The sequence below is a fragment of the Vigna umbellata genome, chromosome 4, assembly GCF_029865625.1.
Source record: "Vigna umbellata cultivar VRB3 chromosome 4, Vumbellata_1.0, whole genome shotgun sequence".
NCBI lineage: Eukaryota > Viridiplantae > Streptophyta > Magnoliopsida > Fabales > Fabaceae > Vigna > Vigna umbellata.
The window spans coordinates 43469699-43485979 of NC_142168.1; the positions used below are offsets into that span (position 1 = coordinate 43469699).

The 16281-nt window shown below is 37.7% G+C and overlaps 1 pseudogene; it reads right to left on the bottom strand.

Annotated features, from left to right (window-relative positions):
- Positions 1 to 442: 442 nt before the first annotated feature.
- Positions 443 to 9406, bottom strand: LOC148200296 (uncharacterized; annotated as a pseudogene).
- Positions 9407 to 16281: the final 6875 nt, after the last annotated feature.

Sequence of the window (16281 nt, forward strand, 5' to 3'; positions counted from 1 at the left end):
AAGCCTTCATATAATGGAAGGAAGCTTGAGAGAAAATGAAGAAATTGCAAGCAATTTTAACTCAAGAGCAGAATGCAAGACTGGAATATATTTCTCAGCATTTGGGCATAGCTCTAAAGTAATTACAAAAGGAAGAGGTCTCCTATTTATAGGAAAATAAGAGCCTCAAATCTGAAATGAAATTCAATCCAAATGCAAATGAAAAAGGCGCCAATTTGCTTCAGCTCCAAACATGCCTCAGCAGCATACGTGAACAGCACCAATTCTGAATTCTTTTTCCAACTCAGCAGTACACGTGAAAGCTGGCCTAGCTGAGTTTTTTTTGATAGCTTTGGCAGCAAGCTTCTCCCTCCAAGTCTCCCTTTTCATGTGCTCAAATGCTATGCTGGCAGCTGCTTCCTCCAATTTTATTAATCCTACAAAACAAAGAAAAAATGTGCTTTTAATTATGGGAAGAAGGATTAATGTAAATTCCCTTCCATAGAAGCAAAATAGTATATGGTCCTTCTTCCTCTTGAATCCTCTTTGCCATGGCTCTAGTAAGAGGTCCAATGTGCGTCTTAGATGGTCTTCCATCAGACCCTCCCTCTTGAAAAAGATCTGTCCTCAGATCTGCTTCATCCTGTTGATCATCTCCTGTGAAAGGAATTAAATCGCAGATGTTAAAAGTAGGACTGACACCATAACTTTCAGGAAGGTCTAATATGTATGCATTATCATTTATCCTTTTGACCACCTTGAATGGACCATCTCCTCTTGGACTAAGTTTGGATTTCCTTTGAGAGGGAAATCTTTCCTTTCTCAAATGAAGCCAAACTAGGTCTCCTTTTTAAAAAACTATTTTCTTTCTCCCTTTGTTGTTGTATTCTGCATATTTTTGAGTTTGTTTTTCAATTTGGATTTTGACTTTCTCATGTAACCTCTTGATAAACTCCGCTTTAGAAGCACCTTCTTTATGAAGAAGAGAAGATGATTCTGGAAGAGGTAGTAAATCAAGAGGTGTGATAGGGTTAAAACCATAAACAACCTCAAAAGGAGAAAGATTAGTAGTCTTGTGGACTACTCTATTATAAGCAAATTCAATGTGAGGTAGATGTTCATCCCAAGATTTGTTATTACCCCTTAATATTACCCTTAATAGTGTAGATAAAGATCTATTTACTACTTCAGTTTGCCCATCAGTTTGTGGGTGACATGTAGTAGAGAATAGAAGTTTAGTTCCAAGCTTTTCCCATAAAGTTTTCCAAAAATGGCTTAGAAACTTCACATCTCTATCAGACACTATAGTTTTGGGTAAGCCATGCAATCTCACTATTTCCTTAAAGAAGAGTCTAGAGATATAGCTAGCATCATCTACTTTGTGGCAGGGTATAAAATGAGCCATTTTACTAAAACGATCTACTACCACAAATATAGAATCATACCCCCTTTGAGTTCTTGGCAATCCTAAGACAAAGTCCATGCTTATGTCCTCCCAAGGGGTATTAGCTATAGGAAGAGGTGTATAGAGTCCATGAGGCATAATTTTGGACTTGGCTTGTAAACAAGCTATACATTTAGAACAATGCCTTTGAACATCTATTCTCATGTGTGGCCAATAAAATTTACTTTTCAAAATGTTTAGAGTTTTATCAACTCCATGATGGCCCATGAGTCCTCCGCCATGACTCTCTTTGATAAGAAGTTTTCTAATGGATCCTTGGGGTATACAAAGTTTTCCTTTATTAAAAAGATACCCCTCAGAAAGATAGAATCCATCAAAAGGCTTCTTAAGACATGATGAATAAGTGGATGCAAATGTTTCATCATTTTCATATAACTCTTTTATGTCATCAAATCCTAATATTTGAGATCCTAGGGTTACTAATAATGCATGTCTTCTAGATAAAGCATCCGCAACAACATTAGTACTCCCCTTTTTGTGTTTGATGACATAGGGAAATTGCTCAAGATATTCCACCCACTTTGCATGTCTTTTGTTTAGCTTTGCTTGCCCTTTAATGTACTTGAGAGATTCATGGTCAGTGTGTATGATGAATTCTCTAGTTACCAAGTAATGCTCCCAAGTTTTCAAAGCTCTAATGAGGGCATACAACTCTTTGTCATAGGTAGGATAGTTTAAGGTAGGCCCCCTAAGTTTTTCACTAAAGTAAGCTACGGGATGTCCTCCTTGTATTAAAACAGCTCCTATTCCTACCCTAGATGCATCACATTCTAGTTCAAAGGCTTTGGAAAAATCAGGCAAAACTAGAATAGGTGCATGTGTTAACTTGTGTTTCAAAGTCTCAAAAGACAACTCTTGCTTATCTCCCCAAATAAAAGGCATATCTTTCTTGACTAACTCATTTAAAGGAGCAGCTATGGTGGAGAAGTCTTTCACAAATCTTCTATAAAAACTTGCTAACCCATGAAAACTTCTCACCTCTCCTACATTTTTAGGGGTTGGCCATTCTTGTATAGCCTTGATCTTCTCTGGATCAACATGTACACCTTCTTTTCCCACTTTGAATCCAAGGAAAATCACACTTTCTTGACAAAAAGTACATTTGTCAAAGTTGGCAAAGAGATGATGTTCTTTAAGAAGAAGCAAGACTTTTCTGACATGGTTAAGATGTTCTTGAAGGCCTTGACTATAGATTAAGATATCATCAAAGTAGACCACTACAAATCTGCCTATGCATTCCCTAACCACATGATTCATTAATCTCATGAATGTACTTGGAGCATTGGTCAAGCCAAAGGGCATGACTAACCATTCATACAAACCAAACTTGGTCTTGAAAGCAGTTTTCCATTCATCTCCTTCATGAATTCTTATTTGATGGTATCCACTTTTAAGATCAATTTTGGTGAAGAGATTTGCTCCATGTAATTCATCCAACATGTCATCTAACCTAGGAATGGGATGCCTATACTTGACAGTTATGTTGTTGATGGCCCTACAATCTGTACACATTCTCCAAGACCCATCAATTTAGGGACCAACAACACAGGCACAACACAGGGACTTAAACTCTTTTGGATCCACCCTTTGTTCAACAAGTCATTAACTTGTTTCTCTATTTCTTTTGTTTCCATAGGGTTGGTTCTATAGGCTGGCCTATTAGGTAGGCTTGTCCCAGGCACCAAATCTATTTGATGTTCTATTCCCCTCAAAGGTGGTAATCCACTTGGTACCTCTTTTGGAAATATATCATCAAATTCCTTTAAAAGTTTTTGCAACCCCTTTGGTAGAGAACCAAGTTCATGAGTGATTGAAACAAATGCCTCTTTGCAATAAAGAAGGAAATGAGGTTGTCCAAGAAAAAGATTTTTGGAAATATTCAAGGTTTGAGGTTGGACAACTTCATGGGCTGAGGCATGGGTTACCAAATTCTTTCTTTCTTTCCTATTTTCTTTTTTCTTTTCTCCATCCAACTTCTTCTTAAGAATTATTTGGTCCTCTCTTACTTGTGAAGGTGTAAGAGGACACAAAATAATTTTCTTTCCCTTGTGTTGAATGGTGATTTTGTTGGTGACTCCATCATGTAAAGCTTGTTTATCATATTGCCAAGGTCTTCCAAGTAATATGTGCCCTGCTTCCATTGGTACTATATCACAAACAATTTGATCTTCATATTTGCCAATGGAAATAGGTACACTTACTTGCTCTTTAACTACTATTCCATCATCCTCTTTGATCCATTGAAGTTTGTAAGGTTTAGGATGAGGAGTAGTGGTTAAGCCAAGCTTCTCTACCATTCTAGAACTACAACAGTTGCAACAAGAGCCACTATCCACTATCATTGAACATGTCTTTTCTAAAACTTTGCATCTTGTGTGGAATAGGTTCTATCTTTGTGACTGTTCTAATTCTACTTGTTTACTTTCCAGGAGTCTCCTTACCATAAGTAAGTCACCATCACAAGGTAAAGCTTCTTCTTCTTCAGAAGTGGATGTCTTAGACTCACTATATGAAGAACCCTCACTTTCACTCTCATGCTCAAGGATGTAAGTTGACCTTCTATTGCGGCACTCAGATGCATAGTGCCCTTTTTCCCCACATCTAAAGCACTTAGTCTCCTTACTCTTATGATCTCTTGAAGGTTCTTTGACTTTTTCTTTTCCTCTTTCTCTCTCTCTTTCTTCATATCTTGGCTTGGTTTGACTACCCTCCCTCTTATACTCTTTCTTATGGTGAGAACTATGAGGGTAATCTTTCTTGGTGGAGCTTTTCCTCTTTAGTTGTTGCTCTACCCTCACACAAAGTTGGACTAACTCATTGAGATCATTGTAGGGTATAAGTTCAACCCTATCTCTTATGTCATAGTTAAGTCCACTTTGAAACCTAGCTATTGTTATCCTAGGTTCTTCTCTTATCCCAGCTCTCAACATGAGTAACTCCATTTTTTGTCTATATTCCTCAACACTCATGTTCCTTTGTTGGAGTTTATGGAGTTTATCCATTATCTCCCTATCATAATAGGCTGGTACATGCCTCCTCCTCAAGGCAGCTCTCATTTCATTCCAATACCTAATGGGAGGTAAGTGTCTTAGCCTATGGTCCTTGACTAAGGCTGTCCACCAAATTAAGGCATAACCTTAAAAGCTTAGAGAAGCCATGGTGACTCTCCTTTCATCATCTATTTGGTGGCACTCAAACAATTGCTCAACTTTCATTTCCCACTCTAGGTATTCTTCTACATCATCTTTTCCATGGAAGGAAGGAAGATCAATCTTAGGCTCTCTTGGATAATGCTCTCTAACTCTATGTTGTCTTCTAGGAGGCATTTGGTAGTGGTCATCATTGTGATGACTACTATTTTGCTCAATTTCACTTGGAGAAGATGATGATTCTTCTCTTCTCCTATGGGAAGACCTCTCTTTCTTTTTATCTTGATTAATCAAAAGTTGACTAATCATATCTTTGAGCTCACTAATCTCTTTATCCCTTTGTTCAAATCTTTGCTCAAATTCTTCCCTTAAAGACATTTCACTATTGGGTTTCAAACTTCCTTGCACACTTGATTGACTCATTTTTGTCAAAGGAAAAGGTTTTCACAAAGTTTTCAAAATATTTGACAAGTAATGAGTGAAAACATTTTCACAAGCTTTCTTTGTTTTTGGTGAAAAATTTCTAAAGAGATTCTAGAAGTAAAAGATGTTTCTAAGTAGCTCCCAGGAAGAAGAGGTGAGTCACAAATGGACAAGCTTAGAAACCAAGTTCTTCCTTAGCCAGAGTTTCCTTAGAATGTTCCTTTACTTTAGTTTCTAAGTAGAAATTCTTCAAATTCTTTTTAAATGTTATGAACCTACAAACCAAAGAAAGGTTTACTATATGCTATGCTATCCTAAATACCACGGAGACCTAAAAACAAAAGGATTACTCAAGACATTTAAGGAAAGTAATAAAGATGCAAGAATGTAAATGCTAGACGGCCCTAAGTGAAAGTGCAAGTGACACTTGGAGCCCCTTGACACACTTTCACACTAAGAAAACGAAATTGGACTATTACAATGTTCAATTGTGAGCTTGGACTTGCTTCAAAAGCATTTTCCCAAGTCACTTGGCACAAAAACAGAAATATAATTAAAAACTACAAGGTTCCGTGATATGAGTACTCAAACAAGCTCAATTAAATGTGTAAAAACAGTGTGGACTTCAATCTTCAGCTGCTGCCAAGTGTATCTCAAAAACAGTATGCAAGTTGTTCAAATTCTGGTGGCAAATTATGCTGCTGTAGTGTATTCTGCAGCTGCTGGACAGCAGAGTTGCATCTACTCAAGAGCTCCTAATTGCTTTTCATTTCAGCTTTACCCTCACTTCCTAGTATGCTACCATTATAAGTAAAGGTTTCTGCAACTGGATGCTTCACAACAGCTATCACAGTACCTTAAATCCACTCAAACAAACCAAACCAGAGTTACCATTCTGCACCAGTTTTCCACACCAATTTCCAGCAATACTTGACAATTTTGGAAGCCAAAAATGTGGTAAACAAATGAACTAGGTATGGAAAAAACAACAAGTACACAAAAGGAACCTACCAAAGGTGCTAGAACAGATTAAGAAAGCAATTAAAAACGCAAACACAGTTCAGAAAAGATTCCAAATGCAAACTGTTTGATAATTTTCAAAACTGTTTGATAAAATGCCCCAATGACTTTCAGATTTTTGAATTTTGATTTTTCAGGGCCTCTAATCTGGATTGCATAGTTCAACAGCTTTTTATCACTTGATATTACTTCTTTGAGTCATCTATTTTCATTTTTAATCATGGAACCAGCTTTTTCACAATCCAGTAATGAATTTTTTTGCATCAAAATTATCAAACAGCAGCTGGAAAACAGAACTGCACCAGAAAAATGAAACTGAATTTGGTGGTTTGAGATCCAAAACTATATGGAAATGTTTCAATCTTTGTTTGGACAGTTTCAACAATTTTTAATGATGATTTTGAACATGTTCAGACCTTAAAACAACTTAGAAACTGCCTATAATTCGAAATCATTGTTTCACTTCCATTTTCACTCAAAAATTGATGGTTTCAAATGCAAATTTGCATATAAGTCATGTTTTGACCAAATGAACAGTACTAGCAACTTTGAACCATCAATTGAAACTTGCTCAAGCTATAAAACAGCAAGGAAACAGCAGATTTTCGAAATTCCCTACTGCTGTACCACTTATGCAGTAAAAATGGCACCAAAATAACCAACCAAATTCAGTTTTATGGATTCAAAGTTTGAATCAGCAAGGAAAAGACTCTAGGAAATGTGAATACATAGATCTAAGCTGGAATTAAAGATGCTTAGCATGACCAAACTCAGATTAAACTATGCAATGAAAATTGGCACGGTGATAAACCAAATTTAAATCTGAAATAGCAAATGACTAGTGTCTATGCACAACCAAGCTATGCAAATTGCATTTCATTGCTTGTTATGGTTGGCTACACTCTTAGTATCATTCAACAACACTAAACAATGTTGTATCAAGCTTTAGAATCAACCAAAACCAGCTGAAAACAGATTTGATGATTTAGAACAACAAACAAAATTCTACATCAGATTTAAACAGAATTTTAAAACCAGTTTGGCTTATTGGATGCTTCAGCCTATATTACCAAGGCTAGATCAACTCATCACTACCTCTAATGGTAACAAACAGCTTGTATAGCACTGGTAAGCACAGAACTCAGCAGAAACAATTTCAAAAACAGTGACAAGGATAAAACAGCAACAGTAGTTTGCACAAGACTTTAGACAAAACAAAATTTAAAGTTCAAAGCTGGAATTGACTCAAACAAGAAATGATTCACCGTTTAAAATGAAAAATGGACATAAAACACTATAAGAACACAGAATTAAAGGCTGTAACAAAATTTCAGAACCAGAATTAAAAGAACAAAAACTGAAACAGAATTAAAACTGAAACAGAAACAGAAAACAGAAACAGAGATGGAATTCAGCAGAATTAAATTGCAGAATGAGAAGAAATGCTTAGCTCCTTGGTGCGTGGAGAACCTAAGCTCTGGATACCACTTGATGGAGCCAAATTCCAGAGGAATCCAGTGGCCTGAAGCTCCCAGATCAGAGGTGTGGTAAGTGTGTTGGTGTGCAGCGGACTTGATGGAGTGAATGTTGATGGAGGTGTTTGAATGAAGCAAGGTAGAATGAGTGAAGCCTCTCAGCTCAGAAAGCCTTCATATAATGGAAGGAAGCTTGAGAGAAAATGAAGAAATTGCAAGCAATTTTGACTCAAGAGCAGAATGCAAGACTGGAATATATTTCTCAGCATTTGGGCATAGCTCTAAAGTAATTACAAAAGGAAGAGGTCTCCTATTTATAGGAAAATAAGAGCCTCAAATCTGAAATGAAATTCAATCCAAATGCAAATGAAAAAGGCGCCAATTTGCTTCAGCTCCAAACATGCCTCAGCAGCATACGTGAACAGCACCAATTCTGAATTCTTTTTCCAACTCAGCAGTACACGTGAAAGCTGGCCTAGCTGAGTTTTTTTTGATAGCTTTGGCAGCAAGCTTCTCCCTCCAAGTCTCCCTTTTCATGTGCTCAAATGCTATGCTGGCAGCTGCTTCCTTCAATTTTATTAATCCTACAAAACAAAGAAAAAATGTGCTTTTAATTATGGGAAGAAGGATTAATGTAAATTACCTTCCATAGAAGCAAAATAGTATATGGTCCTTCTTCCTCTTGAATCCTCTTTGCCATGGCTCTAGTAAGAGGTCCAATGTGCGTCTTAGATGGTCTTCCATCATACTATTAAAGCAGCATAAATTTCATGCAATTCATTTTCGCTAATTTGACTAGAATTATCAGAATCGCTAGATGTACTTACTTGGCTTCCAGCGTCGTCGTTCACCACTAAACAGATGTTTGCTTCTTCATCTGAGTAGCTTTAATCTGAAATCGTCTCATTGTCGTCTTCCCATGCAATGTATGCCTTCTTTTTCTTGAAGAATCTTTTCTCCTTTTTGTCCTCACCCTTCTTTTGATCTGGGCAGTATGCTTTTAGATGCCCCTTTTCTCCGCAACCATAGCATCGGTAATTTGAGGAAGATACTGGATTATCTTTCTTTTCGTATCTAAATTTTCCTTTACCTTTAGACTTCATGAACTTGTTGAGCCTTTTTACCATGAGTCTCAAAATTTCTTCTTCGTCTGAGTCTTCATCTTCCGATTTACCTTTGCTTCTTTCAACCTCCGATTTCAAGGCTAGACTCTTTTTCTTAGTTTTTGCTTTTGCTTCTTCTTCATCTAGTCTTCCGAGGTCAAGTTCATGTTCCCTGAACTTTCCAAAAAGTGCCGCCATAGTCATGGTGTTGAGATTTTGTGACTCAGAAATTGCAGTCACTTTTGGTTGCCAAGACCTGTCTAAAGATTTCAGAATTTTTATATTAAGCTCATCAGTATCGAAAGATTTACCTAGTCCAATGAGATGATTGACAATGTTGGTGAAGCGTTTTTGAACATCTACTATTGTTTCCCCTTGCTTCATACTGAACATCTCGTATTCCTGGATTAAGGTATTCTTTCTAGCTCTCTTAACATCATCGGTACCTTCATGGGTTACTCTTAGTACTTCCCACATTTCTTGTGCAGTTTTACAAACAGAAACCCTGTAAAACTCATCAACAGTTAAAGCAGATGAAATAATATTACGAGCTTTTACATCATTACCAAATTTTTTCTTATCTTGAGCAGTCCATTGGTCACGGGGCTTTGGTTCCTGCATATTGTTAGTTGGAACAAAAGGACCAAATGCAACAGCATCCCAAATATCTATATCAATAGATTCCATAAAAATTTGCATTCTGACCTTCCAAAATGCGTAATTTTCACCTGTGAATAGTGGTGGTCTATTGATTGATGCACCCTCTGCAAATGTTTGATACGATCCCGCCATTTGAATGACTATCAAAGCAAGCTCTGATACCAATTGTCAGAAGCGGCTGCAGCGGAATGGTTAGCGTGGAATAACAAACCAAGAGGGCTTTTAATACTAACGTGTGCCTTTTAATTTCTACTCAATTAAACTTACTTAGCAATAAACAAAGACAAATAAAGCAACAGTAAGGTTGAGAGAAATTTGCACAGATGATTTTATCCTGGTTCGGATCTTACCAATCCTACGTCCAGTCGTTTATCTCAAACAAGATAAACCTTTTCACTAACACAAAACAATTACAAACTACAATCACAAAGATACAATTTGTAAGAGTTTAGAAAACACCTCTCTTGATACCACAAGAGATGAAACTACACCTCCTTTGAGTCTTCACAAAGGATGAACACCTCCTCCGAATACTTCACGAAGGATGAACACCTCCTCCGAATACTTCACGAAGGATGATTCTCTTCCGAACACCTCCTTAGACACACCAAGGATGAACCGGCTATTTCCTCTGTCATCGTAGCACCACTTCACCAGCTCCACAGACAAGAGTTTCACAAGCCGAACAAGAACACACAAGTCTCAAGAATTTCTGAGTATTTTGAGCACAAGGGAAGAGTTTCTATGTGTCTGGTTGTTTTTCTTGAGAGGAAATGAGAGTCTATTTATAGACTCATCCAAAGGCTCTTCCATTCTTCGAAAATGAGCCATCTGACTGTTTTAATCGATTAAACCAAGTATTAATCGATTAAACTGAGTACAACGGCTAGTTTTTCAAATCTGAAACCCCAACGAACTGTTTTAATCGATTAATTTCAGGATTAATCGATTATGTAATCGATTAAAACAAGCTTTTAATCGATTATTACAGTGTAACGGCTAGTTTTCAACTCTAAAACCCCCAATGGACTGTTTTAATCGATTAATCTCAGGATTAATCGATTATGTAATCGATTAAAACAAGCTTTAATCGATTAATCCAGAGGCAATTTGGTTTTTCAGGTTTGCTACAGTGTTTTGCTACAGTACATTGCTACAGTAATTTGCTACAGTATTTTACAAAACACTTTTCTTTTTCTAATCTAAGTCCTATACATATTTCTAAGAGTATTACAAAAGCTTTCCATAGCAATACAAGTCTTCATAACATCTTGAATCTTGATTTCTTCTTGACTTGATTTGGACATCATTAAAACTTCATCTTCATCATTTTGCTAACACAAATAATAGGGCGTGTGTAAGCCGTGATAAACCGATAGTTGGGTTTAGTTGAGAGTTTCAGGAACTTAACAGTATGAGTAAGGATGCGAACGTTATTAGGGGCCTCAGTTTGGTAGTAGAGAGTGAACCGTTCGGTAGAACCGACCGGAAGTAAGCAAGGAGAAGATCTTGAGTTAGGAACGGACAGTATCTTGGAGACTAACTTTCGCGATCGATCATATGGTTAAGATACTGTTAAAGTTGCTGAGATTAGATTGACCAAGAACTTTCGCTTTATAGTTATCAGTTTGAGAGTTTAATGATAAGGTTGGGTTTCACGTGACGGCAGGAAAATGTTTTGATTGTTTAGAATACAATCTACTAGCATTTTAGGTAGAGATTTTCAATTCATCTCTAGGTTCTATGCAACCATTGAAGAATAAGATGGGCAACCGGTTGAAGACTCGTTCAACTATCATTCTAGAGGAGCGGCCAGACGAATAGTACGATTCAGACGTTCGAATATCTGTACGAACGTCTGTTTTGAATCAATTAGGGGTCAGAAATGAAGTCTCGTTTCCTTTAAGAACCAATCAAATCCATTCTCCGCCTAAACCTAAAATGGTTGATACACTCCATCAATCACTCGGAAAATTTTTCTGTACTTTCTTTCTCAAGCAGTAACTGCCAGTTAGACCAACTTTTATTTTTATTCATTTGGTTCCTTGTTGATTAATCGTTCGGTTTTCGTCTGATCAATTGTGGCCAAACATTTTTCTTTCTTTTAAGCGTTCGGTCAGGAACGAACGTTAGGATCTTTTGGCTGCTCGGCCTCGTTCATTCTTAAACGTTCGTTACTTATGTTCTTTATTTGAATTAGCTATATATATATATATATATATATATATATATATATATATATATATATATATATATATTATAGTTGTCGTGAATCTCAGTAATAATTATCCCCGTGATATTCAGATTATTCGTTTTTGTGTTTTCTCTCCTTTATTTCTCTGATTTCGTCTGTTTCTCTATTTCACACTCGAATCAAACGGTGATAAACTTTCCCATTTCACCTTTTCTTTGGAAGACTCGTGATTTCCTACTAGTAAATTGCCTATTCTGTATTTATGTCATCAGTCGGTCGACTTTTCAAAGCCATTATCTCTTTAATGAAATGATATCAACCAGTTCTTTACGTCAGCATTCTTCTGTAGTTCATTTTCTTCCCATAATCATTCAGCCTTACTAAAAAATAACCGATCGGTGTGGTTGAAACCGATTATGCGTCTGCCAGCCAAAGTTGATAACGTGCATTCGCATGGCCTTTGACCGTGCATCTTCCTGAGTATTATGGAAATGGCTCAGGGAAAATGTGTGAATGTGGTAGCAATCTACTCAAGTCATCTCAGTAGTGCGACGATCGATCAAACCGTGCCATCCCGCAAATCCATCCTTTTTCCGTCATCGACAATTGCTATGAACGAACACGTTCTCTCTTTCCATCGTCGCTCACAAATCACCGTAAACAATGAATTCCCTTCAACCGAACACACCCTTAAGGAGAATCGGACCAGTTGTGTACGACATTGCCTTGCTTCCTCAAGCTTCCAGCCTTCAACCGTCTTCACGTATCTCAACTCTAGAAGTACATTGGGGACTCGTCTTGTGTGCTAGAATTAGTAAACGCTCGTATTCGTGGGAACCGATCGGTATACATACAACCAATACGTATTGGAGATAACCAAACCAAGTGCTACGAGAGGAAAGTCATCGGATTGGTGAGTGTAGTCTGGGACGAGAAGATTGACGATTCTACATTGAGAGGTGTAAAATGCCATGAAGGACTTGTATTCTCATCTATTTGAGGCTAAGTTTTAATTTTCGAGGACGAAAATTTTTGTAGTTGGAAGGAATGTAAGACCCTGGAAAATAACGTACGTTGGAGTACGCGTGGCAGCTGGAGAACGAGACACCTCAACAACGTACGTGGCAACCGCAGAGCGTGACACTTCACCTACGGACGCCAGGTGTCACACTGCATGGAGTCTGGAGTAAGGAGCGTAGTGCAGTTTGCGTGTTACTCTGAGAACGCGACACTTCAACAATGGACGCCAGGTGTCATGCCGAGGGGAGTCAGAAACCAGTTAGTGGAAAACAGGTGTCGGCTGAAGAGGGGACGTTCGTCCTCGACTGTGGAGCAAAATTTGAATCTCAGAAAAGTCTACTCCACTCTCTGCATTCACTTTCTTCCTTACCGAAACTCTGACCTTTCTTCTTCTCCACCTTCTCTCCAGAAAACTCCCTCCTGCTCTCTACTGTTACTCACCCATTTCTTCTCCGTTCAACATTCAGAACCATAGGAACGTTCCCTGCGTCGTGAGCTTTATCCTGGACCGAACAGCTCCAGATTCTGAAACCGGTAAGTCTCTCGACTTAGACGCTCGTTTTTGGATGACATGCGAAACTAAGATTCAGTTGCATGCAAGGGTATAAACTAAGTTCTCTGAATTTTCTTTTGGGTTAGACTTAGTTGAAGAACGTAAGAAAAATTGTGGAGGGTAGAAAGCCATAGTTGGTCGAGTCAAAATCACACTCTTAGGACGTTCACTTCTGATCCAGGTAAGGGAAGCTTATTAAATTTAATTCGTATGCTTTTGTTTATGCTGTATGGATGTTCTGAGAGTTGCGTGAAACATGATCTGTGATATTTGATTTTGATATATGATCATAAGTATGAGTTGATATATGGTGAATATGAAATGTACTATGATATGAGTAATTGAAAATATGAAATGTATATGCTGAGAAATGAGCGAATGTAAGTGCAACTTGAATATAAACTCCCCTATGATAACGTACGTTCGACATGAAACGGTTCTTGACCGTTTGGTGTTCTAGAAACTTCTTTGAATTGGAATACTTTCATTTGGGAAGAATTCTGGTTGAAGATGAGCTGTGTCGGTCTTCTACTTAGAGCTCATAATGAGCAGTGTCGATCTTACACATAGTAATCGTATTGGGTAGTGCTCGGTCTTACACCAAGCGCTCTTACTCTTTTCTTGAAAAATAACCGAACGACTTACAACGCAAAAATAACCGAACGGCTTACAACGCAAAAATACCGAACGGTCCAAATAAACAAAAGGAAAGAGGGACGTCCTAATACAATAGGCTAACGTTCTACACTAACAAAATAACCGAATGTCCTACTATTCGGTCTTCACTTCAACGTCCACGAGGTTTGCATCCTCCAAATTTTCTTCTTCCAGCGTTTCCTCAAGCAACGCCTCTCCGTCTGCTCACATCCACACGGATGATCATTGCATATACAGGACGGACGTACAAGGACGATAGACAACGCAAAGAAAATGAAAGGGTAAGCTTATTGAATTTAATTCAAGTAACAACATGCATTTCATAACACATCAAACATGTTAATTAAATCACAACATATAATTCAATCGACTTCTGTAATTCAAACAATTTCCTGTTACTAGACTGATTGTCCGGACCGTATCAATTCTGTGTAGCTACGACGTTCGTGCACCCGGTGATATAATAACTGGAATTTTACATCAGCTACCTCCCGAGGTTAATCCGTTCCGTCCAAGTTACAGTTATGGACTAGGACCTCCTGCCGTTCCCACACATGACATACTCCTCTCTACTTGAGAACGAGCACTCACGGAACATTAGGATGACCCGCCAGCTAAGCTTACCACATTCATACTTTACAATTCTCAACTTTCATCCAAGAGTCGTTTCTCCCTGGAACGCTCGTTCAAAATCCACAACCATAATTTCACCTCATATACTGTTCATTCTTAATAACTTTTCACTTTAATATCATTTTCATATTCCGTTCTAGTTTCATAAAAAGATGAGCGTTCAACCCTCTTCATAACAAGGACGAACATTAAAGACGAGACCGAGAAAAACTCATTTCCGAGCAGAATAAAGCCGACACATGTTATTTGACGAACGTCATTACGACTTGAATCAGTTAAATGAACTGACTCTAGTACGATCCGAATAATACTTAGAATATGTCAAGTACAAGGGCTCTAGGCCGAATCCAAAAGGATATAAACACCACCAGACGAATAAAGAACTATACCGAGATCAATTCGCTTAAGAAAACCGACTGCCCGTCAATGACCGAACGCGGTAATACACCTTTACTAAAACATTTGGACGAACGCTATTTACACCCGTTTGATAGTTAAGGCAAGGACGAGCGTTCGGTATAAGACCGAGCGCCACTCATAACGAACGCTTTGAGTCCAGACCCATCGCTGCTTAAACTCATAATAGAAAATAGAATAAATGTAATACGAGATGGTGAAATTGGGATTTAGAAATGACTAAGTGTCCAAAGGTATATTTTCAAGCTTCTCAATTCCTCACACAACACTCAGGATATCCACGTTTGGCCGAACGCTCAAACGTAGCACTAATATAAGAGGGTGTTCGTCCTCAACCAGAATTCTTTCCAAATGAAAGAATTCAATTTCAAAGAAGTTCAATGACAACACCGAACGGTCAATGACCGTTCAATGACGAACGTACGTTATCATAGGGGAGTTCAGATTTACAGATTTAATTCCATTCCCTCATTTTTTCAGCATAAACTTTCATACTTTCAATTACTCATATCATAGTCCATTTCATTTTTCTCACACATCAATTCGTAATCATAATCATATACAAAAATCAAATATCACCATTTCATGCTTCATACAACTCACATAATCGTTCATACAGCACAACCCATACGCAAGAATTAAACTGAATAAGCTTCCCTTACCTGGATCAGGGGTGAATCGTCCTAAGAGTATCAACTTAGGGTGTCTGTCTACAGCTTCTTATCCCAACGATTTCTCACTTCTTCCAACTAAGTCTAACCAAAAACATCAAGAAGGATTTGGAAAGTATCCCTGCATGCAACCAAATCTTTGTTTTGCATGTGACCTAAGAACGAACGGTTTGAGAGGAAAACTTACCAGCTTCAGACTCTGAAACTGTTCGGTCCAAACTGAAGCTTAAGGTGCCGAGAGTATTTTTACGGTTTCTGAAATGGGATTGGAGGAAGAGAATGGTAAGTTACAGAAGAGAGAAGGAGGAGGTTTCTAGAGAGAAGGAGGAGAAATGGAAACTCAGAATTTTGGGAAGAAGAAGGTGCATGCAGAAGAGTGGGAAGAGGGTTTTCAGAAAAATTATTTTTCCTTCCCACGTAAGACGAGCGTCCGTTCCCCTGCTGCCACTTGTATTCCACTAACTGATTCCAGATTCTCGTTTAACGACACCTGGCGTCCGTGTGCAGAGTTTGGGTGCGTTTTTAATGAAATCTGAACAGGGTTTGGGCGCATTAAATGCGATTTAACAGGTGAGGTTTAGGTGTATAATTATGAGGTCTGACATCCAACAACTGGTTGTAAGTTAGAAGACGCCACCTAAATGAAAAAATACTATAAATAATGCAGCATATTCATAAAATACTATAAATAATTCAATAAATCAAAATAATTATTATTTTTACATGTTAAATTATTTTATTATAATTAGTAATTAGAACTTAATTATTATATACATTAGGTCTTAATATTATTATATATTTTTATGTTTTAAATAATATAATACACAAAAACTAACGTTTTAAATTATTATTTTTGTAAACG